At 45.6% G+C, this 20828-nt stretch overlaps 26 non-coding genes across 26 annotated transcripts; all 26 read left to right on the top strand.

Annotated features, from left to right (window-relative positions):
* The first annotated feature begins 16 nt into the window (after window positions 1-16).
* LOC133962579 (U2 spliceosomal RNA) lies at window positions 17-208 on the top strand. The gene has a single exon (XR_009922163.1). It is a non-coding gene; the product is annotated as a U2 spliceosomal RNA (small nuclear RNA).
* A 513-nt stretch (window positions 209-721) lies between these two features.
* LOC133963602 (U5 spliceosomal RNA) lies at window positions 722-834 on the top strand. The gene has a single exon (XR_009923095.1). It is a non-coding gene; the product is annotated as a U5 spliceosomal RNA (small nuclear RNA).
* A 177-nt stretch (window positions 835-1011) lies between these two features.
* Window positions 1012-1203, top strand: LOC133962948 (U2 spliceosomal RNA). Its single transcript, XR_009922511.1, has one exon. It is a non-coding gene; the product is annotated as a U2 spliceosomal RNA (small nuclear RNA).
* Window positions 1204-1716: 513 nt separating this feature from the next.
* On the top strand, window positions 1717-1829 carry LOC133963767 (U5 spliceosomal RNA). Its single transcript, XR_009923251.1, has one exon. It is a non-coding gene; the product is annotated as a U5 spliceosomal RNA (small nuclear RNA).
* A 177-nt stretch (window positions 1830-2006) lies between these two features.
* Window positions 2007-2198, top strand: LOC133962578 (U2 spliceosomal RNA). Its single transcript, XR_009922162.1, has one exon. It is a non-coding gene; the product is annotated as a U2 spliceosomal RNA (small nuclear RNA).
* Window positions 2199-2711: 513 nt separating this feature from the next.
* On the top strand, window positions 2712-2824 carry LOC133963667 (U5 spliceosomal RNA). Its single transcript, XR_009923158.1, has one exon. It is a non-coding gene; the product is annotated as a U5 spliceosomal RNA (small nuclear RNA).
* A 177-nt stretch (window positions 2825-3001) lies between these two features.
* LOC133962662 (U2 spliceosomal RNA) lies at window positions 3002-3193 on the top strand. The gene has a single exon (XR_009922241.1). It is a non-coding gene; the product is annotated as a U2 spliceosomal RNA (small nuclear RNA).
* Window positions 3194-3706: 513 nt separating this feature from the next.
* Window positions 3707-3822, top strand: LOC133963747 (U5 spliceosomal RNA). The gene has a single exon (XR_009923232.1). It is a non-coding gene; the product is annotated as a U5 spliceosomal RNA (small nuclear RNA).
* A 5163-nt stretch (window positions 3823-8985) lies between these two features.
* Window positions 8986-9172, top strand: LOC133963038 (U2 spliceosomal RNA). Its single transcript, XR_009922578.1, has one exon. It is a non-coding gene; the product is annotated as a U2 spliceosomal RNA (small nuclear RNA).
* A 513-nt stretch (window positions 9173-9685) lies between these two features.
* LOC133963601 (U5 spliceosomal RNA) lies at window positions 9686-9798 on the top strand. The gene has a single exon (XR_009923094.1). It is a non-coding gene; the product is annotated as a U5 spliceosomal RNA (small nuclear RNA).
* A 174-nt stretch (window positions 9799-9972) lies between these two features.
* On the top strand, window positions 9973-10164 carry LOC133962695 (U2 spliceosomal RNA). Its single transcript, XR_009922272.1, has one exon. It is a non-coding gene; the product is annotated as a U2 spliceosomal RNA (small nuclear RNA).
* Window positions 10165-10664: 500 nt separating this feature from the next.
* LOC133963666 (U5 spliceosomal RNA) lies at window positions 10665-10777 on the top strand. Its single transcript, XR_009923157.1, has one exon. It is a non-coding gene; the product is annotated as a U5 spliceosomal RNA (small nuclear RNA).
* Window positions 10778-10954: 177 nt separating this feature from the next.
* Window positions 10955-11146, top strand: LOC133962590 (U2 spliceosomal RNA). The gene has a single exon (XR_009922173.1). It is a non-coding gene; the product is annotated as a U2 spliceosomal RNA (small nuclear RNA).
* Window positions 11147-11659: 513 nt separating this feature from the next.
* Window positions 11660-11775, top strand: LOC133963746 (U5 spliceosomal RNA). Its single transcript, XR_009923231.1, has one exon. It is a non-coding gene; the product is annotated as a U5 spliceosomal RNA (small nuclear RNA).
* Window positions 11776-11949: 174 nt separating this feature from the next.
* Window positions 11950-12141, top strand: LOC133962577 (U2 spliceosomal RNA). Its single transcript, XR_009922161.1, has one exon. It is a non-coding gene; the product is annotated as a U2 spliceosomal RNA (small nuclear RNA).
* A 513-nt stretch (window positions 12142-12654) lies between these two features.
* On the top strand, window positions 12655-12767 carry LOC133963757 (U5 spliceosomal RNA). Its single transcript, XR_009923241.1, has one exon. It is a non-coding gene; the product is annotated as a U5 spliceosomal RNA (small nuclear RNA).
* Window positions 12768-12944: 177 nt separating this feature from the next.
* On the top strand, window positions 12945-13136 carry LOC133962895 (U2 spliceosomal RNA). The gene has a single exon (XR_009922461.1). It is a non-coding gene; the product is annotated as a U2 spliceosomal RNA (small nuclear RNA).
* A 513-nt stretch (window positions 13137-13649) lies between these two features.
* LOC133963599 (U5 spliceosomal RNA) lies at window positions 13650-13762 on the top strand. The gene has a single exon (XR_009923092.1). It is a non-coding gene; the product is annotated as a U5 spliceosomal RNA (small nuclear RNA).
* Window positions 13763-13936: 174 nt separating this feature from the next.
* Window positions 13937-14128, top strand: LOC133962739 (U2 spliceosomal RNA). Its single transcript, XR_009922313.1, has one exon. It is a non-coding gene; the product is annotated as a U2 spliceosomal RNA (small nuclear RNA).
* Window positions 14129-14641: 513 nt separating this feature from the next.
* LOC133963630 (U5 spliceosomal RNA) lies at window positions 14642-14753 on the top strand. The gene has a single exon (XR_009923123.1). It is a non-coding gene; the product is annotated as a U5 spliceosomal RNA (small nuclear RNA).
* Window positions 14754-14931: 178 nt separating this feature from the next.
* On the top strand, window positions 14932-15123 carry LOC133962670 (U2 spliceosomal RNA). The gene has a single exon (XR_009922249.1). It is a non-coding gene; the product is annotated as a U2 spliceosomal RNA (small nuclear RNA).
* Window positions 15124-15636: 513 nt separating this feature from the next.
* Window positions 15637-15749, top strand: LOC133963769 (U5 spliceosomal RNA). The gene has a single exon (XR_009923253.1). It is a non-coding gene; the product is annotated as a U5 spliceosomal RNA (small nuclear RNA).
* Window positions 15750-15926: 177 nt separating this feature from the next.
* Window positions 15927-16118, top strand: LOC133962693 (U2 spliceosomal RNA). The gene has a single exon (XR_009922270.1). It is a non-coding gene; the product is annotated as a U2 spliceosomal RNA (small nuclear RNA).
* A 513-nt stretch (window positions 16119-16631) lies between these two features.
* LOC133963598 (U5 spliceosomal RNA) lies at window positions 16632-16744 on the top strand. The gene has a single exon (XR_009923091.1). It is a non-coding gene; the product is annotated as a U5 spliceosomal RNA (small nuclear RNA).
* Window positions 16745-16921: 177 nt separating this feature from the next.
* Window positions 16922-17113, top strand: LOC133962851 (U2 spliceosomal RNA). Its single transcript, XR_009922419.1, has one exon. It is a non-coding gene; the product is annotated as a U2 spliceosomal RNA (small nuclear RNA).
* Window positions 17114-17626: 513 nt separating this feature from the next.
* Window positions 17627-17738, top strand: LOC133963868 (U5 spliceosomal RNA). Its single transcript, XR_009923348.1, has one exon. It is a non-coding gene; the product is annotated as a U5 spliceosomal RNA (small nuclear RNA).
* The last annotated feature ends 3090 nt before the right edge of the window (window positions 17739-20828 follow it).

Below are 20828 nucleotides of genomic sequence, written 5' to 3'. Positions count from 1 at the left end.
CCAACACTTGTGGATTATCGCTTCTCGGCCTTTTGGCTAAGATCAAGTGTAGTATCTGTTCTTATCAGTTTAATATCTGATATGTCCTCTATATGAGGACTACATATTAAGCAGATTTTTGGCAAGAGGAGCAGAAATTTGGAGCTTGCTCCCTTCTCTCCACGCATCGACCTAGCATTGCAGTGCCGCTGGGAACGGTGCACTCTGTTCTTACCTTGTAGAAAAGCAATCACTCAAACAATTGTGGAGGTTTCAAGGTGAATTCTACACTGGGTCAATGAAACTGAGGGAATGGCCTGGCAGAGTTTGACAAGTGTGCAAAACTGCTCTGATGACTCACTGCCTTGTAAAGCGATCATGCATGACTCTGCACGGGGTCACAATGAGCATCAACTAGATTCCAAATAGAATCAGAAGCGTTTGTCAAAAACTGAAACGTTTTTTCACTCAACATCTCCTGGGAGACTTGGTGAGAAAGCAGAGTCCGCTTTTGGACCCAATGTAAGTGGTTCAGGGATGTATCGCTTAAAAAGGCTTAAAAGCCAATCACTAGTCAGGGCAGGAGCAAATAAAGCCTTGTATAATTTGTGTTGGCAGATGGGGGCGTGGTGGGAATGTTGTATACTAGAATCTGACATGCGGAAAGCAAAGAGAGGCCCACCGCGAAGGTGGTGACTGTGACCGAGAGGCTCCACCGCTGCTCTCGAGCAGAGGGCCATGCTGACTCTGGTTTCTCTTCATAACGCACAAGTCTTTCGCCTTTTACTAAAGACTTCCGTGGAGAGGAACAAACATGAGTTGAATCTATTTTTGGCAGGCTTTGCTGTATGGCTGAGCGTTATGAAATTGTGAAAAGTCAAAGAGCTGTCTAGGTCAGAAATCAAGTGTCCACAAAGGAGAGCTTGGGCGGAGGTGATGAGCAGCCATTGTTATGCACACCTACAAACGGGGTACCACAGCAAGGGAAATTTGTGCCAAGAGGTTAGCGTGGACATCCAACACTTGTGGATTATCGCTTCTCTTCCTTTTGGCTAAGATCAAGTGTAGTATCTGTTCTTATCAGTTTAATATCTGATATGTCCTCTATATGAGGACTACATATTAAGCAGATATTTGGCAAGAGGAGCAGAAATTTGGAGCTTGCTCCCTTCTCTCCACGCATCGACCTAGCATTGCAGTGCCGCTGGGAACGGTGCACTCTGTTCTTACCTTGTAGAAAAGCAAACACTCAAACAATTGTGGAGGTTTCAAGGTGAATTCTACACTGGGTCAATGAAACTGAGGGAATGGCCTGGCAGAGTTTGACAAGTGTGCAAAACTGCTCTGATGACTCACTGCCTTGTAAAGCGATCATGCATGACTCTGCACGGGGTCACAATGAGCATCAACTAGATTCCAAATAGAATCAGAAGCGTTTGTCAAAAACTGAAACGTTTTTTCACTCAACATCTCCAGGGAGACTTGGTGAGAAAGCAGAGTCCGCTTTTGGACCCCATGTAAGTGGTTCAGGGATGTATCGCTTAAAAAGGCTTAAAAGCCAATCACTAGTCAGGGCAGGAGCAAATAAAGCCTTGTATAATTTGTGTTGGCAGATGGGGGCGTGGTGGGAATGTTGTATACTAGAATCTGACATGCGCAAAGCAAAGAGAGGCCCACCGCGAAGGTGGTGACTGTGACCGAGAGGCTCCACCGCTGCTCTCGAGCAGAGGGCCATGCTGACTCTGGTTTCTCTTCGTAACGCACAAGTCTTTCGCCTTTTACTAAAGACTTCCGTGGAGAGGAACAAACATGAGTTGAATCTATTTTTGGCAGGCTTTGCTGTATGGCTGAGCCTTATGAAATTGTGAAAAGTCAAAGAGCTGTCTAGGTCAGCAATCAGGTGTCCACAAAGGAGAGCTTGGGCGGAGGTGATGAGCAGCCATTGTTATGCACACCTACAAACGGGGTACCACAGCAAGGGAGATTTGTGCCAAGAGGTTAGCTTGGACATCCAACACTTGTGGATTATCGCTTCTCGGCCTTTTGGCTAAGATCAAGTGTAGTATCTGTTCTTATCAGTTTAATATCTGATATGTCCTCTATATGAGGACTACATATTAAGCAGATTTTTGGCAAGAGGAGCAGAAATTTGGAGCTTGCTCCCTTCTCTCCACGCATCGACCTAGCATTGCAGTGCCGCTGGGAACGGTGCACTCTGTTCTTACCTTGTAGAAAAGCAATCACTCAAACAATTGTGGAGGTTTCAAGGTGAATTTTACACTGGGTCAATGAAACTGAGGGAATGGCCTGGCAGAGTTTGACAAGTGTGCAAAACTGCTCTGATGACTCACTGCCTTGTAAAGCGATCATGCATGACTCTGCACGGGGTCACAATGAGCATCAACTAGATTCCAAATAGAATCAGAAGCGTTTGTCAAAAACTGAAACGTTTTTTCACTCAACATCTCCTGGGAGACTTGGTGAGAAAGCAGAGTCCGCTTTTGGACCCAATGTAAGTGGTTCAGGGATGTATTGCTTAAAAAGGCTTAAAAGCCAATCACTAGTCAGGGCAGGAGCAAATAAAGCCTTGTATAATTTGTGTTGGCAGATGGGGGCGTGGTGGGAATGTTGTATACTAGAATCTGACATGCGGAAAGCAAAGAGAGGCCCACCGCGAAGGTGGTGACTGTGACCGAGAGGCTCCACCGCTGCTCTCGAGCAGAGGGCCATGCTGACTCTGGTTTCTCTTCATAACGCACAAGTCTTTCGCCTTTTACTAAAGACTTCCGTGGAGAGGAACAAACGTGAGTTGAATCTATTTTTGGCAGGCTTTGCTGTATGGCTGAGCCTTATGAAATTGTGAAAAGTCAAAGAGCTGTCTAGGTCAGCAATCAGGTGTCCACAAAGGAGAGCTTGGGCGGAGGTGATGAGCAGCCATTGTTATGCACACCTACAAACGGGGTACCACAGCAAGGGAGATTTGTGCCAAGAGGTTGGCTTGGACATCCAACACTTGTGGATTATCGCTTCTCGGCCTTTTGGCTAAGATCAAGTGTAGTATCTGTTCTTATCAGTTTAATATCTGATATGTCCTCTATATGAGGACTACATATTAAGCAGATTTTTGGCAAGAGGAGCAGAAATTTGGAGCTTGCTCCCTTCTCTCCACGCATCGACCTAGCATTGCAGTGCCGCTGGGAATGGTGCACTCTGTTCTTACCTTGTAGAAAAGCAAACACTCAAACAATTGTGGAGGTTTCAAGGTGAATTCTACACTGGGTCAATGAAACTGAGGGAATGGCCTGGCAGAGTTTGACAAGTGTGCAAAACTGCTCTGATGACTCACTGCCTTGTGAAGCGATTATGCATGAATCTGCACGGGGTCACAATGAGCATCAACTGGATTCCAAATAGAATCAGAAGCATTTGTCAAAAACTGAAACGTGTTTTCACTCAACATCTCCTGGGAGACCTGGTGAGAAAGCAGAGTCCGCTTTTGGACCCAATGTAAGTGGTTCAGGGATGTATTGCTTAAAAAGGCTTAAAAGCCAATCACTAGTCAGGGCAGGAGCAAATAAAGCCTTGTATAATTTGTGTTGGCAGATGGGGGCGTGGTGGGAATGTTGTATACTAGAATCTGACATGCGGAAAGCAAAGAGAGGCCCACCGCGAAGGTGGTGACTGTGACCGAGAGGCTCCACCGCTGCTCTCGAGCAGAGGGCCATGCTGACTCTGGTTTCTCTTCATAACGCACAAGTCTTTCGCCTTTTACTAAAGACTTCCGTGGAGAGGAACAAACATGAGTTGAATCTATTTTTGGCAGGCTTTGCTGTTTTGCTGAGCCTTATGAAATTGTGAAAAGTCAAAGAGCTGTCTAGGTCAGCAATCAGGTGTCCACAAAGGAGAGCTTGGGCGGAGGTGATGAGCAGCCATTGTTATGCACACCTACAAACGGGGTACCACAGCAAGGGAGATTTGTGCCAAGAGGTTAGCTTGGACATCCAACACTTGTGGATTATCGCTTCTCGGCCTTTTGGCTAAGATCTAGCCAGGTGAGAAGGGTTTGCGGACGTGGATTGTCATAATGACGTCAGCAACAGTTTCACAGCAGGGACTTCCCGTGCTGAAAAATACTTTGAGATTCATTTGGAAGAGTACTGAAGTTTTTTTGGATAGGAGAGAATTTGGAGTTAATATTCTTTTTGGAGCCTTGTCCCTCAAGATAGATGACCTCCTCTGCTTGCAGAGAAATGCCACCGACCGTTTTTTTGATGTTACGTTCTATAATCTCACCAAGATGGAGGAAACGAAAAGGTTGTCTGATCGTTTGGCTGATGGACCACTGAGGGAGTACCAGATTCAAAGCCTTTGCCGAACTGGTGAGCGTGTTATCACAATTCATAACTATAATCCCTGGGTAACTGAAGAAGCAACCAGATACTTCCTTTCTAAGCATGTGACAGTGATTTCGAGCATGAGGGAAATCAGGGACTCTCTTGACGTTTGGACTGGAAAAAGACAATGTCGTGTGCGGCTGAAGGATGACCCAGATGGTCACGATGGCTACCACCACCCCCCTGCCTCCTTCACCATAGGCACAAATAGAGGATATCTGTACTACTCGGGCCAGCCTATTTACTGCAGAAAATGCACAGACTTTGGTCACACGGCAGAATCCTGCACGCAGGTGAGGTGCAGAAATTGCAAGGGTCTAGGACACAAAATGGGGACTTGTGACCGTTCCAGAAAATGCAATCTTTGTGGGTCTGAAGGACATTTATTTAAGCACTGCCCTGAGGTCCGCTCCTCCTATGCAAGCATTGTAAGGCGACCAATGTGCGAAGATCCTGATGCCTCCTCCCTGAGAGCAATTAACGAGGTAATTGATCAAATGTTTGTGGACAATGAGATTGAGGCAAATGTGGTTGATCCACCTGAACGAGCACCTCCCCCAGAGAAGAAGAAGGGGGAGGAGACTACAACCTCAGAGGAGAGCCAACCTGTTCCTGAGTGGACCACAGTGGAAAGCAGGGGAGGCAAGGGGAAAAAAAGGAGGATCGAGACAAGCGCTGTGCCCCTGGGAGTGGATAGCGTGTTCAGTGTTCTTTCTGAGGTTGTGGAGGAGTCGCAGGAGGAAGGGGAGATGGAGGGGCTGCAGGTGAACAGCGATCAGGATGTGAAGGCTGCTGCCAGGGTGGATGGGCTGGAGGGTGGAGAACATGGACAAATTCCAGTGCAGACTGAGGTGACAGACTCTGACGGCAGCATGCCCCCGTCCGGGTGTGTCCTGGTGGAGTCCCTGGCTCCGAACAACTCTGACAGGGATTTGGTTTCAGAGCAATGCTCATTGCTTCCAGAGGGTAATACCCCCAACTCAGGGCACGCGGTGCCCGAGGAAAAGACACATAGGGAAGGCATTGAATTTGACTGTGAAGTTGAAAATTAGAGAAAACACAGTGTCTCGTCTTTGATGGTTTGTTTGTTTGTTTTGTTTTTTGTCTCATTCCTCATTTACCAGAATGTCCTCATTACATATAGTTTCCATAAATGTTAGAGGTTTGAGGAACAAGGCCAAAAGGGAAGTGGTCTTTTCTCATTTATGTTCAATCAACTTTTCTTTATGCCTTTTGCAAGAGGTCCACTTGAAAAATGAAGACGACGTGAACCTATTCTCAAAAGAGTGGACCAAAGGTGAATCTAGGTGGAGCATTGGGGGGGTCCATTCATCTGGGGTGGGAACACTATGTGGGAATAATGAAGTCCAAGTGGTTGGCAGTTTTTCAGTGGTACAGGGGAGGGTTTTGGTAACAGATATTGACTGGAAGGGAAAGGGGTTAAGAGTTATTAACATATATGCCCACTCTTCTCCAAAGGAGAGAAGGGAGCTTTTTCTTAGTCTTGACACTGCTTTCATGACCAACCGCCATGTGGTAATTGGAGGAGACTTCAATTCCCAAAGTGAGGGCAGCAAGGCCGAGGCCAGTTTAATAAATATTGTTACAAAGTATAATTTGGTGGATTCATATAAAAAAGCTAACCCAGACGATCTTGGCTTCACATGGTCAAATAGTAGAGGGGCGAAGAGTAGGATAGACTATATATTTTGTCCGGTAGAATTTCAGGTGACAGGGGCGAAAGTATCACCAGTTTTTTACACAGATCACAACATGCTCTCAGTAAAACTAACCTCAATGATGATCAAAAATGGTAAAGGGTATTGGAAATTAAACAACAATATTCTAGAGCTCCAGCAGTTTAGGGTAGCATTAAAGTGTTTTCTAAAAGATTGCTTTCATATGAGAGTATTTTATGAAAATGTCTGTGAATGGTGGGAAAGCACAAAGCTGCGTATTAGATACTACACACAGAATTACTCAAAAGAATCAAGGAAAGAGGAATTTAAATTATACTACCGACTGCAAAAAGCCATAAATAAATTAATGGAACAGAGAAATGCAGGTGGACAAATTGATAAGGACTTGCTGAAACATTTGCAAGATAAACAGAGGTTATTTTTTCACAACAGAGCAGAGGCCTATAAATTCCGGTGTCTTAGAGAGAAGTGGGAGAGTGACGAAAAGTGTTCTCCCTACTTCTTTAGACAGTCCAAAGCACAGGCAAAGAGGAGGAGCATAGTTTCCGTTTTAAATGAAACAGGTGAGGAGATTAACGATCCTGATGGGATTGCTCAAGTTATCTCTAATCATTTTTCTACGTTTTTTAAAGCAGAAAAGGTTGACTACATGAAAGGTGCAACATTGTTAGACAATATAGACAGATTCATACCTGAAGATCTGAGAACAGAGCTAGATAAAGATTTTACTTTAGAAGAAATCCTGAGGGCAACCATGTCTTTGAAAAAGGGCAAGGTGCCAGGAATAGATGGGATCACAAAAGAATTTTATATAATATTTTGGGAAGACATTGGGTCATGGCTGTTAGAGTTGTTCACTTATATATGTACATCTGGGATTATGGGGGAATCCATGAGAAAAGGGGTGATATCCCTGCTGTTTAAAAAAGGTGATGTCAACAAAATATCAAACTACAGGCCTCTAACAATGCTTTGTACAGATTATAAGATTTTTAGTAAGGTTTTGACAAACCGTTTGGTGTCAGCTCTACCCTTAATCATCGGCTCAGATCAGACATGTGCAGTACCTGGCAGGCAACTAAACTGGAATTTACAAATGCATAGAGATATACTATCTTATTCTCAGGACAGAAATATACCACTAATTGTCCTCAGTCTTGACCAGGAAAAAGCCTTTGACAGAGTTGATCACAATTTTTTGTTTAGGACACTAAAGAAATTTGGCTTCGGTGCTAGATTCAGGAGTTGGTTGAGGATTTTATACACAGAAGTCGGAAGCAGTGTTAATGTTAATGGCAACCTTGGTGAATTCTTTAAACAAACCAGAGGGGTCAGACAGGGATGTCCAGCATCAGCCCCCTTGTATGTGCTATTCATTGAAACGCTGGCATGTGCAATCAGGAAAAATGTTAACATCAAGGGTATACAGCTGCCTGGTGGTGAATCCTTGACCATATCCCAGTATGCAGATGACACTGTACTGTATTTAAAAGATGATTTCTGTCTGCGCGAAGCTATGCAGGTCATCGACACATTCTCAGTTGCTTCTGGCTCTAGAGTCAATACAGGAAAATCCCAAATCAAATACTTTGGAAAGTGGAAGGACAGAGTTGATAACCCTTTAGGGTTCTCTCTGTGTGCGGGGCCAATGACTTTACTGGGAATATCCTTTGGAAATAACAATGATGGAGAAACTAATTGGGAGACAAAATTGGGAAAAGTGCTGAAAAAACTAAATATGTGGAAATTAAGAAGGCTGTCCATTAGTGGTAAGATTTTGGTTATTAAATCTGATTTATTGCCGACATTACTTCATGTGGCTTATATTTTCCCCATGCCGGCTTTAGTTTGTTTAAAACTTCAAAAATCTCTGTTTCAGTTCATATGGGGAGGGTATGAATACATTAAAAGAGCTACAATGTATCAGCCGGTCGAAAGAGGTGGTAGGGACATGCCAAATTTAGGTTTGAAGTTCAAAGTTTTGTTTTTTTCAAATACATGTAGAATAATGTTAAACCCACCTGAACACAAATGCCAACCATTGATGAAATTCTGGCTCTCTATCCATCTGAGACCTCTTGTGGCGAAATGGGAAAACAGTTTTCCGAAAGCAGAGGTCATGCCAGATCATTATAAAAAAATGATAAGTTGGGCAAAGAAATACAAGGAGTGTTGGAAAAGAGATTCAGTAGTTAATCACAAAAAGCTGTATGAAACGTTGATTGCTAAGTTTGACCCTAAAGATGGTTTGCATGTTCATAGTGACGTGTGGAGAAGAACCCAATGCAAGAGTCTAGAAAACAGATTAAGAGATTTTAATTGGTTGGTGCTTCATAGGAAATTACCTGTGAGGAATACTCTATTTAATCATGATTTAACATTAAATAGGATATGCCCAAGACGTGGATGCAATGGGGTAGAAACCGTGGAACATGCATTATTTGAATGTCCCTTTGCAAAACAATTGTGGAAGAAATTGGGCCAAAGATTCGGGTTTCTAAAAGAGGTGAATTGGGAAAAAGTTCTGTTCATGGATTTTAGTTTAGAGGGGGACAAAGGTGTGTGCAAAGCCTTAGAACTTACATCAATTGTGAAGGCTAAGTTATGGGAGGTAAGAGGTAGTATAATAAATGAGACGGAAAAGTGGTCGATAGAAAACACTACACACAGTATTGAAGACATTATGCGGCGAAAACTTAAATTGGAGGCGAGCAAATGGGGCATCGACTCAATTAAAGATCGATGGAAAATTATTTTTGACAATCTGTAGACTGAACTCATGAAAGAGTCTTTTATTGTACCTCCTCTTATTTTCTTTTAGTCCGATAGAATTCTGGAGGTCTTAAGATGTGGAGAGATGATGATCTTTGTAATGTAAAGTATTGTACTGCTCATGAGTGAATTAAATAAAAAAAAATTCCAAAAAAAAAAAAAAAAAAAAAAAATCTGTTCTTATCAGTTTAATATCTGATATGTCCTCTATATGAGGACTACATATTAAGCAGATTTTTGGCAAGAGGAGCAGAAATTTGGAGCTTGCTCCCTTCTCTCCACGCATCGACCTAGCATTGCAGTGCCGCTGGGAACGGTGCACTCTGTTCTTACCTTGTAGAAAAGCAAACACTCAAACAATTGTGGAGGTTTCAAGGTGAATTCTACACTGGGTCAATGAAACTGAGGGAATGGCCTGGCAGAGTTTGACAAGTGTGCAAAACTGCTCTTATGACTCACTGCCTTGTGAAGTGATTATGCATGACTCTGCACGGGGTCACAATGAGCATCAACTGGATTCCAAATAGAATCAGAAGCATTTGTCAAAAACTGAAACGTGTTTTCACTCAACATCTCCTGGGAGACTTGGTGAGAAAGCAGAGTCCGCTTTTGGACCCAATGTAAGTGGTTCAGGGATGTATCGCTTAAAAAGGCTTAAAAGCCAATCACTAGTCAGGGCAGGAGCAAATAAAGCCTTGTATAATTTGTGTTGGCAGATGGGGGCGTGGTGGACTGTTGTATACTAGAATCTGACATGCGGAAAGCAAAGAGAAACCCCACCGCGAAGGTGGTGACTGTGACCGAGAGGCTCCAACGCTGCTCTCAAGCAGAGGGCCATGCTGACTCTGGTTTCTCTTCATAACGCACAAGTCTTTCGCCTTTTACTAAAGACTTCCGTGGAGAGGAACAAACATGAGTTGAATCTATTTTTGGCAGGCTTTGCTGTATGGCTGAGCCTTATGAAATTGTGGAAAGTCAAAGAGCTGTCTAGGTCAGCAATCAGGTGTCCACAAAGGAGAGCTTGGGCGGAGGTCATGAGCCATTGTTACGCACACCTACAAACGGGGTACCACAGCAAGGGAGATTTGTGCCAAGAGGTTAGCTTGGACATCCAACACTTGTGGATTATCGCTTCTCGGCCTTTTGGCTAAGATCAAGTGTAGTATCTGTTCTTATCAGTTTAATATCTGATATGTCTTCTATATGAGGACTACATATTAAGCAGATTTTTGGCAAGAGGAGCAGAAATTTGGAGCTTGCTCCCTTCTCTCCACGCATCGACCTAGCATTGCAGTGCCGCTGGGAACGGTGCACTCTGTTCTTACCTTGTAGAAAAGCAAACACTCAAACAATTGTGGAGGTTTCAAGGTGAATTCTACACCGGGTCAATGAAACTGAGGGAATGGCCTGGCAGAGTTTGACAAGTGTGCAAAACTGCTCTGATGACTCACTGCCTTGTGAAGCGATTATGCATGAATCTGCACGGGGTCACAATGAGCATCAACTGGATTCCAAATAGAATCAGAAGCATTTGTCAAAAACTGAAACGTGTTTTCACTCAACATCTCCTGGGAGACTTGGTGAGAAAGCAGAGTCCGCTTTTGGACCCAATGTAAGTGGTTCAGGGATGTATTGCTTAAAAAGTCACTAGTCAGGGCAGGAGCAAATAAAGCCTTGTATAATTTGTGTTGGCAGATGGGGGCGTGGTGGGAATGTTGTATACTAGAATCTGACATGCGGAAAGCAAAGAGAGGCCCACCGCGAAGGTGGTGACTGTGACCGAGAGGCTCCACCGCTGCTCTCGAGCAGAGGGCCATGCTGACTCTGGTTTCTCTTCATAACGCACAAGTCTTTCGCCTTTTACTAAAGACTTCCGTGGAGAGGAACAAACGTGAGTTGAATCTATTTTTGGCAGGCTTTGCTGTATGGCTGAGCCTTATGAAATTGTGAAAAGTCAAAGAGCTGTCTAGGTCAGCAATCAGGTGTCCACAAAGGAGAGCTTGGGCGGAGGTGATGAGCAGCCATTGTTATGCACACCTACAAACGGGGTACCACAGCAAGGGAGATTTGTGCCAAGAGGTTGGCTTGGACATCCAACACTTGTTGATTATCGCTTCTCGGCCTTTTGGCTAAGATCAAGTGTAGTATCTGTTCTTATCAGTTTAATATCTGATATGTCCTCTATATGAGGACTATATATTAAGCAGATTTTTGGCAAGAGGAGCAGAAATTTGGAGCTTGCTCCCTTCTCTCCACGCATCGACCTAGCATTGCAGTGCCGCTGGGAATGGTGCACTCTGTTCTTACCTTGTAGAAAAGCAAACACTCAAACAATTGTGGAGGTTTCAAGGTGAATTCTACACTGGGTCAATGAAACTGAGGGAATGGCCTGGCAGAGTTTGACAAGTGTGCAAAACTGCTCTGATGACTCACTGCCTTGTGAAGCGATTATGCATGAATCTGCACGGGGTCACAATGAGCATCAACTGGATTCCAAATAGAATCAGAAGCATTTGTCAAAAACTGAAACGTGTTTTCACTCAACATCTCCTGGGAGACCTGGTGAGAAAGCAGAGTCCGCTTTTGGACCCAATGTAAGTGGTTCAGGGATGTATTGCTTAAAAAGGCTTAAAAGCCAATCACTAGTCAGGGCAGGAGCAAATAAAGCCTTGTATAATTTGTGTTGGCAGATGGGGGCGTGGTGGGAATGTTGTATACTAGAATCTTACATGCGGAAAGCAAAGAGAGGCCCACCGCGAAGGTGGTGACTGTGACCGAGAGGCTCCACCGCTGCTCTCGAGCAGAGGGCCATGCTGACTCTGGTTTCTCTTCATAACGCACAAGTCTTTCGCCTTTTACTAAAGACTTCCGTGGAGAGGAACAAACATGAGTTGAATCTATTTTTGGCAGGCTTTGCTGTTTTGCTGAGCCTTATGAAATTGTGAAAAGTCAAAGAGCTGTCTAGGTCAGCAATCAGGTGTCCACAAAGGAGAGCTTGGGCGGAGGTGATGAGCAGCCATTGTTATGCACACCTACAAACGGGGTACCACAGCAAGGGAGATTTGTGCCAAGAGGTTAGCTTGGACATCCAACACTTGTGGATTATCGCTTCTCGGCCTTTTGGCTAAGATCAAGTGTAGTATCTGTTCTTATCAGTTTAATATCTGATATGTCCTCTATATGAGGACTACATATTAAGCAGATTTTTGGCAAGAGGAGCAGAAATTTGGAGCTTGCTCCCTTCTCTCCACGCATCGACCTAGCATTGCAGTGCCGCTGGGAACGGTGCACTCTGTTCTTACCTTGTAGAAAAGCAAACACTCAAACAATTGTGGAGGTTTCAAGGTGAATTCTACACTGGGTCAATGAAACTGAGGGAATGGCCTGGCAGAGTTTGACAAGTGTGCAAAACTGCTCTTATGACTCACTGCCTTGTGAAGTGATTATGCATGACTCTGCACGGGGTCACAATGAGCATCAACTGGATTCCAAATAGAATCAGAAGCATTTGTCAAAAACTGAAACGTGTTTTCACTCAACATCTCCTGGGAGACTTGGTGAGAAAGCAGAGTCCGCTTTTGGACCCAATGTAAGTGGTTCAGGGATGTATTGCTTAAAAAGGCTTAAAAGCCAATCACTAGTCAGGGCAGGAGCAAATAAAGCCTTGTATAATTTGTGTTGGCAGATGGGGGCGTGGTGGGAATGTTGTATACTAGAATCTAACATGCGGAAAGCAAAGAGAGGCCCACCGCGAAGGTGGTGACTGTGACCGAGAGGCTCCACCGCTGCTCTCGAGCAGAGGGCCATGCTGACTCTGGTTTCTCTTCATAATGCACAAGTCTTTCGCCTTTTACTAAAGACTTCCGTGGAGAGGAACAAACATGAGTTGAATCTATTTTTGGCAGGCTTTGCTGTATGGCTGAGCCTTATGAAATTGTGAAAAGTCAAAGAGCTGTCTAGGTCAGCAATCAGGTGTCCACAAAGGAGAGCTTGGGCGGAGGTGATGAGCAGCCATTGTTATGCACACCTACAAACGGGGTACCACAGCAAGGGAGATTTGTGCCAAGAGGTTGGCTTGGACATCCAACACTTGTGGATTATCGCTTCTCGGCCTTTTGGCTAAGATCAAGTGTATAATCTGTTCTTATCAGTTTAATATCTGATATGTCCTCTATATGAGGACTACATATTAAGCAGATTTTTGGCAAGAGGAGCAGAAATTTGGAGCTTGCTCCCTTCTCTCCACGCATCGACCTAGCATTGCAGTGCCGCTGGGAATGGTGCACTCTGTTCTTACCTTGTAGAAAAGCAAACACTCAAACAATTGTGGAGGTTTCAAGGTGAATTCTACACTGGGTCAATGAAACTTAGGGAATGGCCTGGCAGAGTTTGACAAGTGTGCAAAACTGCTCTTATGACTCACTGCCTTGTGAAGTGATTATGCATGACTCTGCACGGGGTCACAATGAGCATCAACTGGATTCCAAATAGAATCAGAAGCATTTGTCAAAAACTGAAACGTGTTTTCACTCAACATCTCCTGGGAGACTTGGTGAGAAAGCAGAGTCCGCTTTTGGACCCAATGTAAGTGGTTCAGGGATGTATCGCTTAAAAAGGCTTAAAAGCCAATCACTAGTCAGGGCAGGAGCAAATAAAGCCTTGTATAATTTGTGTTGGCAGATGGGGGCGTGGTGGACTGTTGTATACTAGAATCTGACATGCGGAAAGCAAAGAGAAACCCCACCGCGAAGGTGGTGACTGTGACCGAGAGGCTCCAACGCTGCTCTCAAGCAGAGGGCCATGCTGACTCTGGTTTCTCTTCATAACGCACAAGTCTTTCGCCTTTTACTAAAGACTTCCGTGGAGAGGAACAAACATGAGTTGAATCTATTTTTGGCAGGCTTTGCTGTATGGCTGAGCCTTATGAAATTGTGAAAAGTCAAAGAGCTGTCTAGGTCAGCAATCAGGTGTCCACAAAGGAGAGCTTGGGCGGAGGTCATGAGCCATTGTTACGCACACCTACAAACGGGGTACCACAGCAAGGGAGATTTGTGCCAAGAGGTTGGCTTGGACATCCAACACTTGTGGATTATCGCTTCTCGGCCTTTTGGCTAAGATCAAGTGTAGTATCTGTTCTTATCAGTTTAATATCTGATATGTCCTCTATATGAGGACTACATATTAAGCAGATTTTTGGCAAGAGGAGCAGAAATTTGGAGCTTGCTCCCTTCTCTCCACGCATCGACCTAGCATTGCAGTGCCGCTGGGAACGGAGCACTCTGTTCTTACCTTGTAGAAAAGCAAACACTCAAACAATTGTGGAGGTTTCAAGGTGAATTCTACACTGGGTCAATGAAACGGAGGGAATGGCCTGGCAGAGTTTGACAAGTGTGCAAAACTGCTCTGATGACTCACTGCCTTGTGAAGCGATTATGCATGAATCTGCATGGGGTCACAATGAGCATCAACTTGATTCCAAATAGAATCAGAAGCATTTGTCAAAAACTGAAACGTGTTTTCACTCAACATCTCCTGGGAGACTTGGTGAGAAAGCAGAGTCCGCTTTTGGACCCAATGTAAGTGGTTCAGGGATGTATTGCTTAAAAAGGCTTAAAAGCCAATCACTAGTCAGGGCAGGAGCAAATAAAGCCTTGTATAATTTGTGTTGGCAGATGGGGGCGTGGTGGGAATGTTGTATACTAGAATCTGACATGCGGAAAGCAAAGAGAGGCCCACCGCGAAGGTGGTGACTGTGACCGAGAGGCTCCACCGCTGCTCTTGAGCAGAGGGCCATGCTGACTCTGGTTTCTCTTCATAACGCACAAGTCTTTCGCCTTTTACTAAAGACTTCCGTGGAGAGGAACAAACGTGAGTTGAATCTATTTTTGGCAGGCTTTGCTGAATGGCTGAGCCTTATGAAATTGTGAAAAGTCAAAGAGCTGTCTAGGTCAGCAATCAGGTGTCCACAAAGGAGAGCTTGGGCGGAGGTGATGAGCAGCCATTGTTATGCACACCTACAAACGGGGTACCACAGCAAGGGAGATTTGTGCCAAGAGGTTGGCTTGGACATCCAACACTTGTGGATTATCGCTTCTCGGCCTTTTGGCTAAGATCAAGTGTAGTATCTGTTCTTATCAGTTTAATATCTGATATGTCCTCTATATGAGGACTACATATTAAGCAGATTTTTGGCAAGAGGAGCAGAAATTTGGAGCTTGCTCCCTTCTCTCCACGCATCGACCTAGCATTGCAGTGCCGCTGGGAGTGGTGCACTCTGTTCTTACCTTGTAGAAAAGCAAACACTCAAACAATTGTGGAGGTTTCAAGGTGAATTCTACACTGGGTCAATGAAACTGAGGGAATGGCCTGGCAGAGTTTGACAAGTGTGCAAAACTGCTCTGATGACTCACTGCCTTGTGAAGCGATTATGCATGAATCTGCACGGGGTCACAATGAGCATCAACTGGATTCCAAATAGAATCAGAAGCATTTGTCAAAAACTGAAACGTGTTTTCACTCAACATCTCCTGGGAGACCTGGTGAGAAAGCAGAGTCCGCTTTTGGACCCAATGTAAGTGGTTCAGGGATGTATTGCTTAAAAAGGCTTAAAAGCCAATCACTAGTCAGGGCAGGAGCAAATAAAGCCTTGTATAATTTGTGTTGGCAGATGGGGGCGTGGTGGGAATGTTGTATACTAGAATCTGACATGCGGAAAGCAAAGAGAGGCCCACCGCGAAGGTGGTGACTGTGACCGAGAGGCTCCACCGCTGCTCTCGAGCAGAGGGCCATGCTGACTCTGGTTTCTCTTCATAACGCACAAGTCTTTCGCCTTTTACTAAAGACTTCCGTGGAGAGGAACAAACATGAGTTGAATCTATTTTTGGCAGGCTTTGCTGTTTTGCTGATCCTTATGAAATTGTGAAAAGTCAAAGAGCTGTCTAGGTCAGCAATCAGGTGTCCACAAAGGAGAGCTTGGGCGGAGGTGATGAGCAGCCATTGTTATGCACACCTACAAACGGGGTACCACAGCAAGGGAGATTTGTGCCAAGAGGTTAGCTTGGACATCCAACACTTGTGGATTATCGCTTCTCGGCCTTTTGGCTAGGATCAAGTGTAGTATCTGTTCTTATCAGTTTAATATCTGATATGTCCTCTATATGAGGACTACATATTAAGCAGATTTTTGGCAAGAGGAGCAGAAATTTGGAGCTTGCTCCCTTCTCTCCACGCATCGACCTAGCATTGCAGTGCCGCTGGGAACGGTGCACTCTGTTCTTACCTTGTAGAAAAGCAAACACTCAAACAATTGTGGAGGTTTCAAGGTGAATTCTACACTGGGTCAATGAAACTGAGGGAATGGCCTGGCAGAGTTTGACAAGTGTGCAAAACTGCTCTTATGACTCACTGCCTTGTGAAGTGATTATGCATGACTCTGCACGGGGTCACAATGAGCATCAACTGGATTCCAAATAGAATCAAAAGCATTTGTCAAAAACTGAAACGTGTTTTCACTCAACATCTCCTGGGAGACTTGGTGAGAAAGCAGAGTCCGCTTTTGGACCCAATGTAAGTGGTTCAGGGATGTATCGCTTAAAAAGGCTTAAAAGCCAATCACTAGTCAGGGCAGGAGCAAATAAAGCCTTGTATAATTTGTGTTGGCAGATGGGGGCGTGGTGGACTGTTGTATACTAGAATCTGACATGCGGAAAGCAAAGAGAAACCCCACCGCGAAGGTGGTGACTGTGACCGAGAGGCTCCAACGCTGCTCTCAAGCAGAGGGCCATGCTGACTCTGGTTTCTCTTCATAACGCACAAGTCTTTCGCCTTTTACTAAAGACTTCCGTGGAGAGGAACAAACATGAGTTGAATCTATTTTTGGCAGGCTTTGCTGTATGGCTGAGCCTTATGAAATTGTGAAAAGTCAAAGAGCTGTCTAGGTCAGCAATCAGGTGTCCACAAAGGAGAGCTTGGGCGGAGGTGATGAGCAGCCATTGTTATGCACACCTACAAACGGGGTACCACAGCAAGGGAGATTTGTGCCAAGAGGTTGGCGTGGACATCCAACACTTGTGGATTATCGCTTCTCGGCCTTTTGGCTAAGATCAAGTGTAGTATCTGTTCTTATCAGTTTAATATCTGATATGTCCTCTATATGAGGACTACATATTAAGCAGATTTTTGGCAAGAGGAGCAGAAATTTGGAGCTTGCTCCCTTCTCTCCGAGCATTGGCCTAGCATTGCAGTGCCGCTGGGCACGGTGCTCTCTGTTCTTACCTTGTAGAAAAGCAAACACTCAAACAATTGTGGAGGTTTTAAGGTGAATTCTACACTGGGTCAACGAAACTGAGGGAATGGCCTGGCAGAGTTTGACAAGTGTGCAAAACTGCTCTTATGACTCACTGCCTTGTGAAGTGATTATGCATGACTCTGCACGGGGTCACAATGAGCATCAACTGGATTCCAAATAGAATCAGAAGCATTTGTCAAAAACTGAAGCGTGTTTTCACTCAACATCTCCTGGGAGACTTGGTGAGAAAGCAGAGTCCGCTTTTGGACCCAATGTAAGTGGTTCAGGGATGTATCGCTTAAAAAGGCATAAAAGCCAATCACTAGTCAGGGCAGGAGCAAATAAAGCCTTTTATAATTTGTGTTGGCAGATGGGGGCGTGGTGGGAATGTTGTATACTAGAATCTGACATGCGGAAAGCAAAGAGAGGCCCACCGCGAAGGTGGTGACTGTGACCGAGAGGCTCCACCGCTGCTCTCGAGCAGAGGGCCATGCTGACTCTGGTTTCTCTTCATAACGCACAAGTCTTTCGCCTTTTACTAAAGACTTATGGGAGAGGAACAAACATGAGTTGAATCTATTTTTGGCAGGCTTTGCTGTATGGCTGAGCCTTATGAAATTGTGAAAAGTCAAAGAGCTGTCTAGGTCAGCAATCAAGTGTCCACAAAGGAGAGCTTGGGCGGAGGTGATGAGCAGCCATTGTTATGCACACCTACAAACGGGGTACCACAGCAAGGGAGATTTGTGCCAAGAGGTTAGATTGGACATCCAACACTTGTGGATTATCGCTTCTCGGCCTTTTGGCTAAGATCAAGTGGAGAAACGGCGACAGAGTTGGACGAAGAAGGAACACAGCTGACAAAAAGATGGCCCCAACGGCCTCCAAGGAACAGACAAGCCCAAAGGTCGGCGTGAGGTTCACGATACGCTTTCAGGCTGAGCCGGTGGAGGAACATCTGATTTCGAGAGACTGGTTCTGCAAAAATGTCATCTTGGAACAACTGAGGCTGAAGGTAGAAGATGTATACTGCATCCAGTGGAACCAGCCAGAAAAAGCCTTTGACGTTACCCTGGTCAGTGAAGATATGTATTCAAGAGTGGCTGAAGCCTGTAGAAAGGAGGCTGGGACAAGATTCATAGCCGGTTACAAGATTTTGAACCTGGACAGACCAAATTTCAGAACTATCACGGTGCATACCTACAACCCCTTCGTCACCGACCTAGCACTAGTGGCTTTTTTGGGACAGCACGGAGAGGTTGTGACTAGTGCTAGGTACGTAAAAGACATGAGGGGATTCTGGACAGGAAGAAGGCAGTTCCAAGTGCTGCTGAACCCTGACGCAGAAGGACATGGAGGACTGAAGCATCCACCTGCTCTTTTCAGCCTTGGTGGGGACCGCGGTTACCTGTTTTACGCCCGGCAACCAGCTTTCTGTAGGCGTTGCAGGCAGTCAGGCCATACAGAGGCAGGCTGTTCCAGAGCCGGCTGCCGTACCTGTGGCCAAGGGGGCCATGAGGCTAAAGAGTGCACAGGGCCCAAGGCCTGTCATGGATGTGGTGAAATGGGCCACCTTTACCGCAACTGTCCAAGCAGAAGGAGGACCTTTGCGGAAGTGGCCAAGTCCAATGGAGAACCAGAAAAAGCAAAGCATCCAGGAAAGGGACCCTTGCCTGCAGAGAATGGCTCATGCACACCGGTACTGGCGGCGCCAGCTACGGATCTTTCTGAGATTGGAACAGAGGAAGTCCCCCTGGAGAAAGGAACAAAAGGCAGTGCCACCCGGGATACCGAAGCCCAGGTGACCTGTGACCACGCAGGGGGAGAATTTCCTGCCATCAGCCCAGATCCAGCCACCTCCAAGATCAAGAAGGGGGCACGGAAAGGATCACAGGTTTTCGGAGGGGGGAAAGCAATTAGAAGCGGAGAGAGTAAGGAGGAGGGCCATAGTAAAAAGTCAAAGGGGGAAGGCAACGGGGCCGAGGGACAGGACCAAGAGAAGGGAGTTGATGGTGGGATGGTTAGTGGGGTAGAGCAGCAAAGAAGGGCTGCAGAGGAGGGAGGACATCAGGAGCAGGATGGGGGTAACATAGGGCTAGGTAAGGGTGGGGAAGCTATTGAGCATATCGGAGGAGATCCATGTGAGCTGCCAAATGTAGGTTGTGGGCTGGAGCTGGATTTACCTCCAGACCTGCTCAATATACTATCCCCTATGGGAGAAGATGCATATGAGGGACCCAACAGGCCATCAACATCGCCAAATCCAGTGCCCTTTTCCTGGGCGGACGAGATGGAGAGGGAGGACTTCTTCTCGCAGTAGGGAGGTTGTATTTGGGGGGGGGGGGGTTTTGTGTGGCTGTAAACACTTTAAAAATACAAATTATAATGGCTGTAGTAAAGATGCTTTCATTAAATGTAAGAGGAATGAGGGACACGTTTAAAAGAAGGGTTGTTTATGATTTTGTGGACCATCTGCATGTTGATATTTGTTTATTGCAGGAGGTTCATCTAAGGGACATAGGGGATGTAGCGAAATTCTCAAGGGAGTGGACGAAAGGGGATTCAATCTGGAGTGTGGGAGGGGTCCACTCTACAGGTGTAGGGATATTGTTTGGGGTTAAAGAGATAAGGGTGGAGGATGTGTTCACAATTGTCCAAGGGAGGATACTGGGTGCTGACATCACATGGGGGACCAACAAGCTGAGGGTTGTTGTGGTGTATGGACCACAAACTCAGAGGGAAAGACAAGAAATGTTTGGTTTAGTAGAGACACACCTGACCACCAATAGGCAGGTAATTGTAGGTGGGGATTTCAATGTGCAGTTAGGCAAGGGGGGGGACACCAGCGATATTTATATCTCCCACCTCATGGCTAGACACGGGTTAGTAGATGGGGGGAGGATGGTTAGGCCACTGGCAGACGGTCCCACATGGCGTAATTCACGCGGAACGTATAGACGTCTTGACTACGTGTTTGCCTCAAAGTCTATGATATTGGTGTCAGGTCGACTGCTCCCTGTGTTTTTCTCTGACCATGATGGGCTGCTGTTTGAGGTGCGCCTGTGCCTGCCTGTTTTTGGGCGTGGGTACTGGCGCTTAAATATAAGCATACTAGAGGAGGACATGTTCAAACAAAGTTTTAAACTGTTTTTCAAAAAACTTTTAGGACTAAGACCATTGTGTACTGGAGTGATGGAGTGGTGGGAAGTAGCCAAGAAACGCATGAAGATGTTTTGCGACAGTTTTTCTAAAAAGAAGGTGAGGTTGGCAAAGAGAGAGGTGTTTCGCTTACAGCACCTCCTCGAGCTTGAATACAGCAAAGGAAACAGCACTGGCACAGTAAATCAGTGGGCTTGTGACTCCCTAAAAGCAAAGCTCAGGGAGGTCTTTGAGGGTAGGGCCCGGGCTTACCTGTTCCTGGTGCAACGAAATTACTTGGAGAAGCATGAGACATGTTCTGCTGCTTTCTTCAGCTCAATACGGGCAGACAGGAAAAGACAGGTACAGACCGGGATCAGGGACAAGCAGGGTGTGGTAGTGTCGGAGGCAGCTGAGATGGTGGGGGCTGCTACTGACCACTACCGCACAAGTTTCCAGGAGAAAGAGGTAGATGTAGGGGGAGGGGAATACTTCCTGAACTTACTGACCAAGCAGGTGCCGTCGGACATAGCGCAGGCTTTGGAGGCCCCGCTCACACTC

This window comes from Platichthys flesus, chromosome 10, assembly GCF_949316205.1.
Source record: "Platichthys flesus chromosome 10, fPlaFle2.1, whole genome shotgun sequence".
NCBI lineage: Eukaryota > Metazoa > Chordata > Actinopteri > Pleuronectiformes > Pleuronectidae > Platichthys > Platichthys flesus.
The sequence above is the reverse complement of the archived record's forward strand: the minus strand, read 5'-3'. Positions and strand labels throughout refer to the sequence as shown.